Consider the following 13,374-nt stretch of genomic DNA (forward strand, 5'->3'; position numbering starts at 1 on the left):
ATTGTATGTAAACATTGTATTTACACCTTATAGGTAGATGTTATATATAACATTGTATATAGATGTTACATATACACATTGTATATAGATATTATATACAACATTGTATGTAGGTGTTACTTATTGCCATTGTATGTAAACATTGTATTTACACCTTATAGGTAGATGTTATATATAACATTGTATATAGATGTTACGTATACACATTGTATATAGATATTATATACAACATTGTATGTAGGTGTTACTTATTGACATTGTATATAAACATTGTATTTACACCTTATAGGTAGATGTTATATATAACATTGTATATAGATGTTACATATACACATTGTATATAGATATTATATACAACATTGTATGTAGGTGTTACTTATTGCCATTGTATGTAAACATTGTATTTACACCTTATAGGTAGATGTTATATATAACATTGTATATAGATGTTACGTATACACATTGTATATAGATATTATATACAACATTGTATGTAGGTGTTACTTATTGACATTGTATGTAAACATTGTATTTACACCTTATAGGTAGATGTTATATATAACATTGTATATAGATGTTACGTATACACATTGTATATAGATATTATATACAACATTGTATGTAGGTGTTACTTATTGACATTGTATGTAAACATTGTATTTACACCTTATAGGTAGATGTTATATATAACATTGTATATAGATGTTACATATACACATTGTATATAGATATTATATACAACATTGTATGTAGGTGTTACTTATTGCCATTGTATGTAAACATTGTATTTACACCTTATAGGTAGATGTTATATATAACATTGTATATAGATGTTACGTATACACATTGTATATAGATATTATATACAACATTGTATGTAGGTGTTACTTATTGACATTGTATGTAAACATTGTATTTACACCTTATAGGTAGATGTTATATATAACACTGTATATAGATGTTACATATACACAGTATATGTTTCATGTGTGTGCACGTGCATGTGTGCTCAGTGCTTAAAGACACACGCTAAAATCCGAGGCATATTTTATATTTACAGGTAAATCGTCCTTCTTGAGATCGTGGTAGGTGGCTCACAGATGTGGTTACCTAACAGACCCAGCCCGGCTGGTTTTCAAAGAAAAATTCATTTTTCTATTGTATTTGGCATGCAGAGTGAAGAGGTCTGTGCTGGTCCGTGACCTGCTGGCCCTTGACCTGCGTCTCCCTGCATGGGGACATCCTCAGACCATCCTGCCTCTGCGGCTCCCGGTCCTTAAGAAAGGCCTTCTCACGGGATCCTGGCTCCCCGGGGCCACCCTTGAGGGCTCTGGCTGCTTCCCGTAGGCTGAGGGCTTTCCTGCGGCCCATCTGGTATGGAGAGGGTCCTCGCATTTGTGATCTGCAGGGTCGCCGTGTCTGCCCTTTGTCCTCAGTGCCCTGAGAGGGCATTCTCCCACCGTGTCCCCATGACCCTCCCTCTGGAGGCTGAGGAATGAGACTGATGGTTGATCTGGGCCTGGAGACGGACTGAACTGTATGTGGGTGATCATCAATCAGGCAGGGAGAGGTGGGGTATCTTTTCTCCTTATAAAAGCAACTCTTCATGATGACAGGGCCCCAAACCAATACAGAGCGGGAAATAAATGGGGCTTCCAGTTCCAGAGACTGTATTACCTTCATCTGAACGGGGGGACCTGGGGGCAGGAGAGGGCCTCTGTTACTAGTTATGAGGGGACAGGTAGGCCTGGTAACCAAGGCAGTGTCAGCTCCAGGATGCCCCTCTACCTGGCGATGAACAAGATATCTGTCTTTGCCTTCAGCCCTTTTTTTGGTGCACTTTGGGGAGGAATGGTGAGATTGGCTCAGAAGTTGTATACATGGAATATCACTAAGTATTTTTCAAAAACATGACTTTTGGTAGCCGTATGGTATTTGCACACATGGATGCATCAGCATCTACTCGACTCTGCACTTATTTGGGGGAAGTTACATTGTTCCAGATCCATCCTGCCATATAAAACTCTGACTTTCAGAGACACATCTAGACATGAAATTAGTGGATTTAATACGTGAACTTGTGAAAAGCCCAATTCATACCGTCAAGTGGCTTTCCCGGAAGGTTGTACTGATTTATACTGATGCCGACAGAGCATGGTGTTGTCTGTGAGGTTATATGGAGTCCAGCACTGAATTTTATTTTAAAAGAAAAAAATGAGCTCTGCAAATTTCACAGTTTTTAAATGGCGTCCATTGTTTTGACTTGCACTCTTTGATTTTTAGTGGCAAACATGTTTTTTTTTCATGTTTATTCCCCCTGTGTATCTCTCTTCTGTAAATTATTTAGGATGGTTGGTTATGTTTCTAGTGTGTGTTTGGGTCAGGATAGCAGTCTTTAGGACAATGAGCTTTGGAGTCTGATGGACCTGGGTTTGAATTCCAAACCACAGCTTACTATCTCTGTGACTGTGGGCAGTTTAATTAATGTCTTTAATTCTCAGTTTTCTAATCTGTAACCAGTCCCCTGTTCTTTTTTTTTTAATGATGTTTGAACTAGATCACATAAGTAAAATTTTAGTGCACAGAAAGCATTCAGTAAATAATTGTCATTCTTATTGATTTGTAAGAGCTTTTTATATATTAAGGACCTAAGCCCTTTATCAGTCATATATTTTACAAATATTTTCCATCAGCTTTTATGCTATTGTATTGTTTATGGTTTTTAGAAATAATGCTAAATAGAGTTTATGATTGTTTAGACATGAAGAGTTTAAAATTTGCAAGTAAACAAAGTGATCAGTTTTTCCCATATAATTACTTCTGTTGTTTTAATTCAAGAAAGTCCTTCTCGATGGAGAGATTTAATATTCATCTACATTTTAATCCACTGGAACACAGATGCTTTGAAGCCAAAACCTTCTCTGTATTCTCGTCTGATGCCCCCCGAGCCCAGAAAGACTTGACTGTTGGTTGCTGGTTATCCAAACTTCGAGGTTCACGCCCACGTTTGTTATTGGTTAATTTTATCCTTTTACCTCTTCACACTGAAATATCTCAGCCCATGATGTGAGGAAGACAGCCTGGTAGGTCACCTCCGTGGATGGTTTGATTTTGGCGTAAAGCATGTTGATCTACTAAGAGAGATCCTACAAAGTGTGGGTTCCTATCAACATTATTATTTTCCCCATAAGCAGCACAAGACATGTGGGTTGAAAGGGGATATTTCCCCATATATGGGATACCCGGCGGGCTAGGGGTTGGCCTACCTGGGATAGCCTCAGCTGGGGTGACTCCTCTCTGCTCCACGTGGCCTTTTGTCCAAAGAAGACCCACCAGAACTTGCTCACGTGGTGGGTGAGCAGAAGAAATACAGAAGATGAACTCAGGGCTTCTTGAGTCCTAGCTCAGAACTGCCGCACCGTCCAGATGTGTTACACAGTGCCACCCGGGACCAAGGGGTCAGAAAACAAACTTTACAGCCTGGTGGCAGAGATGCCCAGGCCTGATTCTGTGATGCGTGCAAGTGAGGGACTGGATGCCGCGTAAGGGGAGGGGGATCCTGTTCTTTCAAAGCATGGTAACGCCTCATTTGCCCTGTATCTTAGGAGGACGTCTTCACGTGACTTAATTATCCAGGGACCTCAGCTTGCTTCCTTAAGCACAAAAGCTTTGAAAGCAATTCGATCCTCAGATGGAGAGCGTTTCTTGAGGGTTGGGTGGTACATGAAGGAGACACTGGCTTTTTAAAAACTGAAATACAGTTGATTTACAATATTGTATTAGTTTCAGGTGTACAGCAAGTGATTCAGTTGTGCATATATATATACATATATATATGTAAAAAAAATATATGTTTTTCAGATTATTTCCATGATAGGGTATTATAAGATATTGAATAGAGTTCCATGAGTTATACAGTAAATCCTTGTTGCTTATCTATTTTATGTATAGTAGTTTGTATCTATTAATCCCTTACCACACACGCATACACACACCTGTGTTCACGGGCATCCAGCTTTCTCGCATCCAGCCTCTGAGTTCAAATTCCAAGTCCCACCCTCCCCAGCCCAGTCCTTACACTTTATGAAATTTACCTACAATTAGATTTTTGTCTGATACTTCCTGACTCCTAGGACGGGTGCAAAGATGCAGAGAAAATGTTATAAACTGATGGCCCATCACTTTTCTTTTGGCCAGACAATGCATTTGAAATCTTGAATTAGTTGCTAATATTTTAAAAATTGGCCCGTGTCTGATGAAAACCCAGTGCCGAGGTTCCCAGACTAATTTGGAAAGGGCGGCGATCCTGTGTCTGGTTCCTGCTGACAACGGCGGCCTGGACGTGGGCTGTGGTTTTACAGAGAACGCAGGAGCTCCATCTCGCCCATCCCCACCTCTCCCTAGTGCCTTGGCCTCACATCCTTATACTACCTGCCTACTCCTGCTGGCATCTGAGTTTGGGACTTTTTTTTTTTTTTTTTTTTTTTTTTTAAATTTATTTATTTTTGCTGTGTTGGGTCTTCATTTCTGTGCGAGGGCTTTCTCTAGTTGTGGCAAGCGGGGGCCACTCTTCATTGCGGCGCCTCTCTTGTTGCGGAGCACAGGCTCCAGACGTGCAGGCTCAGTACTTGTGGCTCATGGTCATAGTTGCTCCGCGGCACGTGGGATCTTCCCAGACCAGGGCTCAAACCCGTGTCCCCTGCATTAGCAGGCAGATTCTCAACCACTGCGCCACCAGGGAAGCCCTGGGACTTTTCATTTAGAGAAATACACCTGTTAAACACCCAGGGCCCAGGCACTCAACAAACATCAGTTCAACATTTGCTAAAACATTCTTAGAAGGAAGTGCCGTGACATCTCTTTGCGTCAGGGACGCCGAGATGGGGCTGCCCTAAGTGCCCTCGAGCTACCAATTTGATACTTTGGACATCTGAGTGGCAGGCACCTTATCCGGCCTGAGCTGGCCTGGGCATGAGGGCAGCGGCCAGTATTGGTGTTGACGGCCCACGCCGAACGCAGGCACTAACTGAGCCCACGGGACCCGGGGACCTGGACGCTCGTCAACGACTGTTCAGAAATTTCTTTAAATGGACAATGTGATTTGCGAGATGTTTTTAAAGAAGAATCAGGCGAGTCCCAGGGCATCAGCGGATGCAAGTGGGAGAATGGAGCCCGGAGGAGGGGAACAGACTTCTTTTCGGAGCCGGACGCCAACGAGACCTGAACCGTCCGGAGGGAACTCGCTCCCACCAGCTCCCGTGTGCGCAGCACCTGACAGGTGGGCGGTGAGTCTTTGGGGGTTTCTGACAGTGCAGCCGGGAGAGAAGGAGCAACGGGGCCGGGAAGGAGGGAGTGTGGGCAGCTGCCCTGCTGGGGACAGGCCTCCCCAGGTCTGGGGTCAGTGCCCACTTGCAGAAAACGGACACCGGGCGGGTGCCCTCGACGGGGGTACGTGTCAGCTAGAATCCTCGTCACCAAACGAAGGAATCCGGTGGGCTGATTCCTGATTCCAATCAGCAATCGGCCCCCTTTGAGGGCTTCAGGAGAAGGACAGCAACCTGGCATTTCACGCTGTTAACAGTAATCAAGACGCTGTCCCTTAACCCTGAGGCAGGGGGTGGAGCAAGTGAGCGAGGTGGGGTTTCAGCGGGGACTCAGGAGAGTGGGCTCGGGCCGTTAGGGCACGAGATGGAGAGAAGGTGATAGAAGGCGAGGAAGCTGGGCACAGCACGGTGCCACCCTTCACACTCCACACACACACACACACACACACCCCCTCACATGCACGCACAGACACACACCCATGGTCACACGTACACACATGCAAATGCAGGTATAAGCACATATTCAGACACGCCCACACAAGGCACAGTCACACACACATGCGTGTTCACGCAAGCATACACGCCACTGCATGGACATGCAGGCAACCACGCACACACAGAGCCTCTCACACGCACCTACAAACAACCCCACGTAAACACGCACCCACGTTCTCCCACCTGCACTCAGGGAACCACATATGTTCACACGCACGTGCACACCCACAGGGATACGCTTGCATACACACATGTGCACACACGGGCCTGAACTCCATACACATACCCGCACCACCTCAAACGCAAACGTGCACACTGCACATCCACACACACACGCACAAACATGACAACACGCACAGGCCCCTATGTGCCTGCAGGCACACACGTGTGCATACCCGTGAGGCACAAACAGGCACCGTGCGCATACACTCAGAGCTGCACATAGCTGCACACAGGTGCTCACACACACGTACCAAGAGGCACACACAGAGGAGCACACGCTCTCCCTGCCCAGCTCTCAGATGGAGGCCCCTCCGGGGCAGACAGCAACGGCTGTGAGTGTGCCATTCACCAAGCTCACCTAGTTCTTAGGGTTACCTTTGGGGCGGCAATGGTACGTCACAGGAGGGTTTCAGCGCCTTTACTGCCAGAGAGAGAAGAAGGGAAACCTGAACATGCGTCTCCCTGTAGGCTCGTAGGCACCGGGTGGCACAGGAACTGTCTTCCCACCGTAATTACTCACGAGCCAGATGTCCCACATCCTCTGGGGCCAGACTGAAGGGGGTGTGACCCTGCTCCTTTGCTTCCCAGCTGCAGGCCGGGAGTGACCTCTGACCGTGGGCTCCTCGTCCTGAAAGCCAGTGGTTCTGAGAGGAGAGGAGACGGGACCCGCAGGAGACGTGCAGCAGAGGCTCAGTGGGGGCAGCGGTGGGAGGGGTCACCTGAGGGCACGCACTCGTGCACAGACACGCACGCGTGTGCACTCAGATGCCACACACGTGCACACACGCACACACAGGGGTATGCACGGTGTCTCTCACAGTCACGTGTAATAAACATGCACACACTCACCCGTGTGTCGGCAGTCACGCACCCACACACACGCACACTCACGTCGACACATACCTGCAAAAATGCAGGCACGCACACACGTGCTCAGACCACATATAATAAACATGCACACAGGTACCCCTGGGCCTGCACGCACATCATCACACACACGTGCAAATGTCCACAGCCGCACACAAAGAACGTGAACACACAGCCATGTGTCTGCACCCAGCCTCACACGGTTACACACATACACGTGTGCGTGCAGACATCTGCTCGGTCACTCAGAGCTGCATCTAATGAACACGCGTGCACTTATCTATGCATGTACACACCCCCGTGCACACACACACACCCCCGTGCACACACACACACGGCTCAGCCTGTCACTCAGCCCCTGTGCAGGTGGGCACAGGGGAGAGACTCCAGCACGGAGACCGGGTGGCCGGGTGGAGATGCAGGGGTCCGCAGGGAAGCCAGGGCTGAGGGCCCTGATTGGGCTGTAGGAGAACAGGAAGGGGAGGCCTGGATGAACTCTGGCTCAGGGACGTATGTCCACAGAGACTTGTGTCCAGACCTGGGCTGCAGACGGTGCTGGGACGCACCTGAGTGCAGGGGGTGTTGGTCCAGGAAGAGAAGGGCCCGCCCAGGGGACGGTGGTTGTGGCCGGGGCCCGGGAGGGGCATCCATAGAGGCGAAGGACTCCTGGGACAGAGGGGCCCGGAGCTCACGGGGCGGGGGTGTGTGTGCATTGCCCACAGGGTGGGGCAGTGTGTCCCATGAGGCCACAGGAGAAAACCCCTCACCTGCACACGTGGTCCTGCTGCCCATCCGATCCACACAGAAGCCAGGGTGCAGGGGGCTCCCAGGGCCTGCAGACGAGCCCCACCTCACCCACTGTGAGGTCTTGGGCCAGAACCCTCCTCTTATGCTTGAGGAGCCCACACAGGGCCACCCTCGCCATCCCCGTGGGTCCCAGAGCACAGCCCAGCAGGGCTCAGAGGACCAGAGTTTGGACCTGCTTGCCCGGAGCTCAGGCTCAAGACAACAGGAATGATGGGGTGTGGGTACGGACTCTGGGCTCGGGGGGTGTGCCCCAGGAGGGTGAAAAGGGGGCTCCTGGGGGCCCAGCTACAGCTAGTCATGCTTCACAGATGAACAGAAATAGTTTTACCAACATGCTGTCATGCACAGACTTACCACCAAGAAAAGAGTGCGTTGCTTGTAGGAAAATTGCAGTCAGCTGTTGGGATGGGTTTGAGGATGCGCCATGGATAGGGGGTTTCCATGCAGCAGAGCGCCGCTTGGAGTCAACCCTGCCGGTGGGCACAGAGCTGAGGAATAAAAGGGAAATCATGAAATAACTGCCGTCCCCCCTTCCCCCATCCTGGAAACTTCAGTGCTGGAGGACCCTCAGCCTTAGCTGCTGTTGCCCCCATCCCCCTTCCGGAACTTTCTGTCTTGCCCTCCACCCTCCTAACACATGGAAGGAAATATCCTTTTTGTATTCTTTTTTTTCTTTAAATAAATGCTACACCACGTTTAAAAGTGTTGTACCTCTTACTGACTGTTTCTGCCTAGGATGCAAGCTGGGGACACAGGATACACATGAGGACAACCGAGCATTGCCTGCACAGTTACACCCTCAACGGATGTCTTTTCTGCCTGGCGCAGACGTTTAGCGGTCGTGTTATTTCCAGGCATCAGTCGAGTCCATCTCTGACCCACGGTGGGAGATTTGAGTCACGGTCCTTTAATGAATCCCTCTTGAAGTCCTATATTCATTTTAATTTGGTTTTCAAGGATAAATGTACACATTTTAAAAAAGGAATGTAGAAAGACACTCTGGAATTAAAAGGAGGGGAAGCTTTTCCAGGTCCAACATTTTCTAGATCACGCTGGGTATTTGAAAAATGCTTTGCCAGATCTCACACGTGGAAACACTGCCTTTTCACTGAATCCTGCCACCCCGGGGCACCTTAAGAACCCTGTAGTGGAATTTCCCTGGTGGTCCAGTGGTTAAAATTTTGCCTTCCAATGCAGGGGCTGGGGGTTCCATCCCTGGTCAGGGAGCTGAGATCCCACATGCCTCGAGGCCAAAAAACATAAAACAGAAGCAATATTGTAACAAATTCAATAAAGACCTTAAAAATGGTCCACGTCCAAAAAAAAAAAATCTTAAAATAAAAATCCTGTAGTAATTCTTTTCATGATGACCAAAGTAATTTTTTTCATTGGGAAGACTTTTATGGCCATGTGGTCTGATACGTAAACCCTGGAATTGCCGAGTTGTAACAGCCAGACAGCGAGAACCTTCAAAATTTCAGCTGTGGGGTGGCCCCGAGCTCGGACGCCCTGAGATTTCCACACAAGGCAATGACAACTTTGCTTAGCGAGTCCATATTTTAGAAACCAATCTCATGCCTGGGAGCTTTCAATGCCATTTTAGTTATCCATCTAATCTACCTATTCATTTACCAGGAATGGTAATTAAGTGGAAATTACTGCCCACGGAAGACATGTCATTAAAATTCAGGCCGTTTGGTGGGACAGGAGGCCACCCCCTCCTCCTACCCTTTCCCCCGATTTTTTTTTTTTTTCTTTTCCCATCATCTCACAAATCCTCGGATAGAAAGTTTGGGTTTTGTTTTTTTTTTTTTCTTCCGAGGCAGAGCTTGTAATAATAAGCCATCTGGCTTCCTCAGGACATGAAAGATTAAAACGATATACAGTAAGAAGGCTTCCCATTCAGTTGCTAATGTCTTGAACCACAACTCCAGTGGTGCGGCCGTCTTTGGAGGGGAGGGGTAATTAAAAGATCTCCTTCCAGAGATGGGCCCGGAGCCGAGGCCAGGCGCTCCCAGTAAGCAAAACCAATTTTCTGAGACAGAGCGGAGCGGCTAACCTTCTGCGTCTGTGGGTCAGCTGTGGCCGGTGGTCAGCCAGACAGCAGGACAGGCAAAGGCCAGCACCCTGTCTGTCCTCTGCGTGTCTGTCCAGAGGTGAGGGCGCCCTGACGTTCAAAGTTCCTCCAAAGTGAAAAACGAGATTGACTTCGTAATTGCCGCTCCGCCGGCGGTGAAGGAAATCCACGTGACCGACGCAGGTTTATTCCTCGGAGATGGGTGGCGTATTATCCTTGCCGAGATAATAAAGAGCACTTCGGTGCTTGCCCATCGTACACGCGGCCTCTCCCTCTGTCGGGTTCCCTCCCCGCCAGGTACACGGAGGAGGACGCGGCGTGGCCGGGCGTCTGTCCAGAAGGTCTGCCCGCAGGACAGCCCGTGGAGTCACGCTTAGCATTTGAACTTGGGTGGCGTGTACATTATTCGAATAACAGCTAGTGGGGTATGTCAAAGATCCCACCTAAGTGAACCCAGAGGTGTTCATTCTCTCTCCCCACAGAGGGGCTGGGCCTCCGTCCACTTTCTATGGAGTCATTACCCTGTTCTCCGTGCCATCTGAATCCAGTTAACTTCCAACATCCTCTGGATAAAAGACCGAGTCACTCCCAGGACCGACTTCACAGATATCTGAGATGCAGGGAGATAGGACTTTCACAGGTTTGTGAGGGGACAGGATCCAACAGTGAGAGGAGGGTGGACTTGGCCCTGTTCAGGGTTCTGAGAGCACTTGATACTTTGGGTCAGAATGTTGGCACCCCGTCTGTTCTTTTCTCCCTGGAGTTTTCAGACCTACGCACTCCCTTCCTCACCGCTCCTGAGGATTCAGACAACGCTCAGGGGTTTAAATGCACACGATCTGTTTTTTTTACATAATTCATTTCTGAGGACTGGCTTCTGGGGAAACAGTGATGGAGAAAGATAGGTCTTCACGCTCTGCTGGGTGTGCGTACGCGTGGATGGTAATCTCTGTTTCTAACTGGGTCCTGATGGACAGCCCCTGCGTCCTGCATGCCTGCACAGGACCCCAGAAGCCTCACCCCTCTCCAGCTCTGCTAGTCACGGTGCCAGCTCTACCCACGGGGATTTTGCACCAAGAGCTCCTGAAGGGACTTCTCAACTCAAAAACTGGTTATGCTGTCTGCTCTCCTCTTGTTTGGCAAAATGCCAAGATGGTTTCCTTTGGGTGCCCAGTTTGTGCATTTTGGGCAAATGCATGTAGGAAGCCATTGTCCTTCCTTCCCATCTTTTGGGGTGGGGGTCTCCTGGGCCCTGGCCAGATTTTCCTGTTCTCTGAGCATCGGCCATATGGCTCTGATGGTCTCTGCCAACCTAGGCAAGAAATGATGGGTCTGGTCTTTCAGATCAGAGAAGAAAACGGTTTCATTTCTCTCTCTGAGACAGTATAAGCAGATTGAGTGAATTCGCCCACTTTTTGGGGTCTGAGCTAGGACTCAGGCAAAGCAATCATTTTTTGGAAGTGCAAATTCTGGGGTTTTTTGTGGGGGGAGGGCTAGTGGTTCAAGAACAGCGTCTCAATAATTGGAATAATGCTTCACAAGAGCCAAGATGCGGAAACAACCTACCTACGTGTCTGTTGACAGACGAATGGGTAGGAAAAAGTATTTATATAATAGTCCCCTGTGTGTGTCTAAACACACACAAGAGACTCTTATTCAGCCTTAAAAAAGCAGGAAATCTTGCCATTTGTGACAATACGGATGAACTGGGAGGGCTTTATGCTGAGTGAAACAAGTCAGACAGAGAAAGACACATCCTGCATGATTTCACATCTAGGTGGAGTCTAAGATAGACTCACAGAGCAGAGAAGGATGGTTGCCAGTGACTGGGAGAGATGGACATGGGGAGGTGTTGGTCTAAGGCACAAACTTCCAGCTGTGGGAGGAATCGATTCTATAGATGGAATGTGCAGCATGGGAAAGAGACTTAATAATGCTGTATTGCATGATTGACATTTGGTAAGGGGGTACCTCCTAAGTCTCTGCACTACACACACACACTCACACAAGGTCACGATGGGAGGAGATGGGTGTGTTAATTAGCTGGGTTTGGGTGATGCTTTCCTAGCGTGGACACATATCACACCATCAAGTCACACACCTTTCTTAAGTACATACAATTTTTATTTGTCCATGATACCTCACAAAAGCTAAAAACAAAACAAAACAACAAAACCCAAAATGGGGAGGGGCGCTGAGCAGAAATCTGCCCGGAGCTGGTCTCAAAATCACCCACGTGGGAGGGCAGTTATGGGGGTCAGGAGTCATAGGGATAAAGGTGGAAAGATGGGATCTTTGATCTCGATCAGTCCTGATGCATTCTGTTGGCCAAACGTCCGTCAGTCTCTGTTATTTATGCCGTAATGGCTACACCAGCACATCTCAAAAACATCCAGAAAGCATAAGGGCGAAAAATATTTGGAAGAAAGATGTCGATTCCTCCATGGGCTCTTGTGGAGGAAGGAGGCACGTCCTTTCCGTCTTAGACGTGCAGTTACTTCAAGCCTCTGTCACTGCATCGTCATTGCCCCGCAGTTATAAAGTCTGTGGGGTGTGTGTGTGTGTGTCAGGCCTGGGAATTGGCCTCAAGTGAAAGCACCACTGGGTGCAGTTACATTAAAAAGTGTTAACGTTTGGCGGTACCTAAATCACAGCTTTTCCAACGGATGAAATAGACAGTTGAGGTGATGGCTCATTGCCCGGGTGGGCTCGTGGGTGTGGGACCATCTTGCCTCATCTACTTCCTCAGACATTAACATCTTTTATACCCACAGATTGTGAATGCAGTGAATCCACCAGGATAAGCAGCTGAGAAACCTGTCCTTACCTAGGAGCCGCAAGTCCTGTCCGGCGACCGTCGGCCACCGGTGTTGGGGATCCCCAAGGCCGCTCCCCGAGCACGTACCTTCAGGCCTGGGTGCCGACAGCTTCTGCTGTGTGGTAGACACACAGAAACCCAGCTCTTCTGTGGAGGCAGCGTCCCTGGGTGGGTCTTCCAGGAAGCTGGACGACAGAGAACGGTGATGGCTGCTACCTGGGTTGGGCTCTGGGGCCCAGGAGGTGTGGGGGGCAGGACCTTACCTCCCCGGGTGCCGACAGAAGTCACAGGGCATACCCCACAGACAGCACCATCCCCCAGATGGTTAGAGCCGGGGAAGCAGGAGAAGCCCAGGGGACAAATTTGCCTGCAGTCACCTGGTAAATTCCAAGAGAGCAGGAGAGATGTTTTAGGAAGGGGCCACGAGCCCAGGAATGCAGGTGCCCTTAGGAGCTGGAAAAGACCAGGACACAGATTCTCCCCCGGATCTTCCAGGAGGAACGCAGGCCTCTGGGCTGTTCCAGACTTCGGAGCCCCAGAACCCTGATGGAACGAATTTGTGTTGTTTGAACCTGACCACTTGGCAACGTGTTATGACCATCTAGGAAATTCAGATTTCCAAACTGATGTGTCTGTTTTTTTTAATAGATCTTTATTGGAGTATAATTGCTTCACAAGACTGTGTTAGTTTCTGCTGTACAACAAAGTGAATCAGTCATATGCACACATATGTCCCCATATCCCCTCCCTCTTGCGTCTCCCTC

This window comes from Phocoena sinus, chromosome X (assembly GCF_008692025.1).
Source record: "Phocoena sinus isolate mPhoSin1 chromosome X, mPhoSin1.pri, whole genome shotgun sequence".
Classification (NCBI taxonomy): Eukaryota; Metazoa; Chordata; class Mammalia; order Artiodactyla; family Phocoenidae; genus Phocoena; species Phocoena sinus.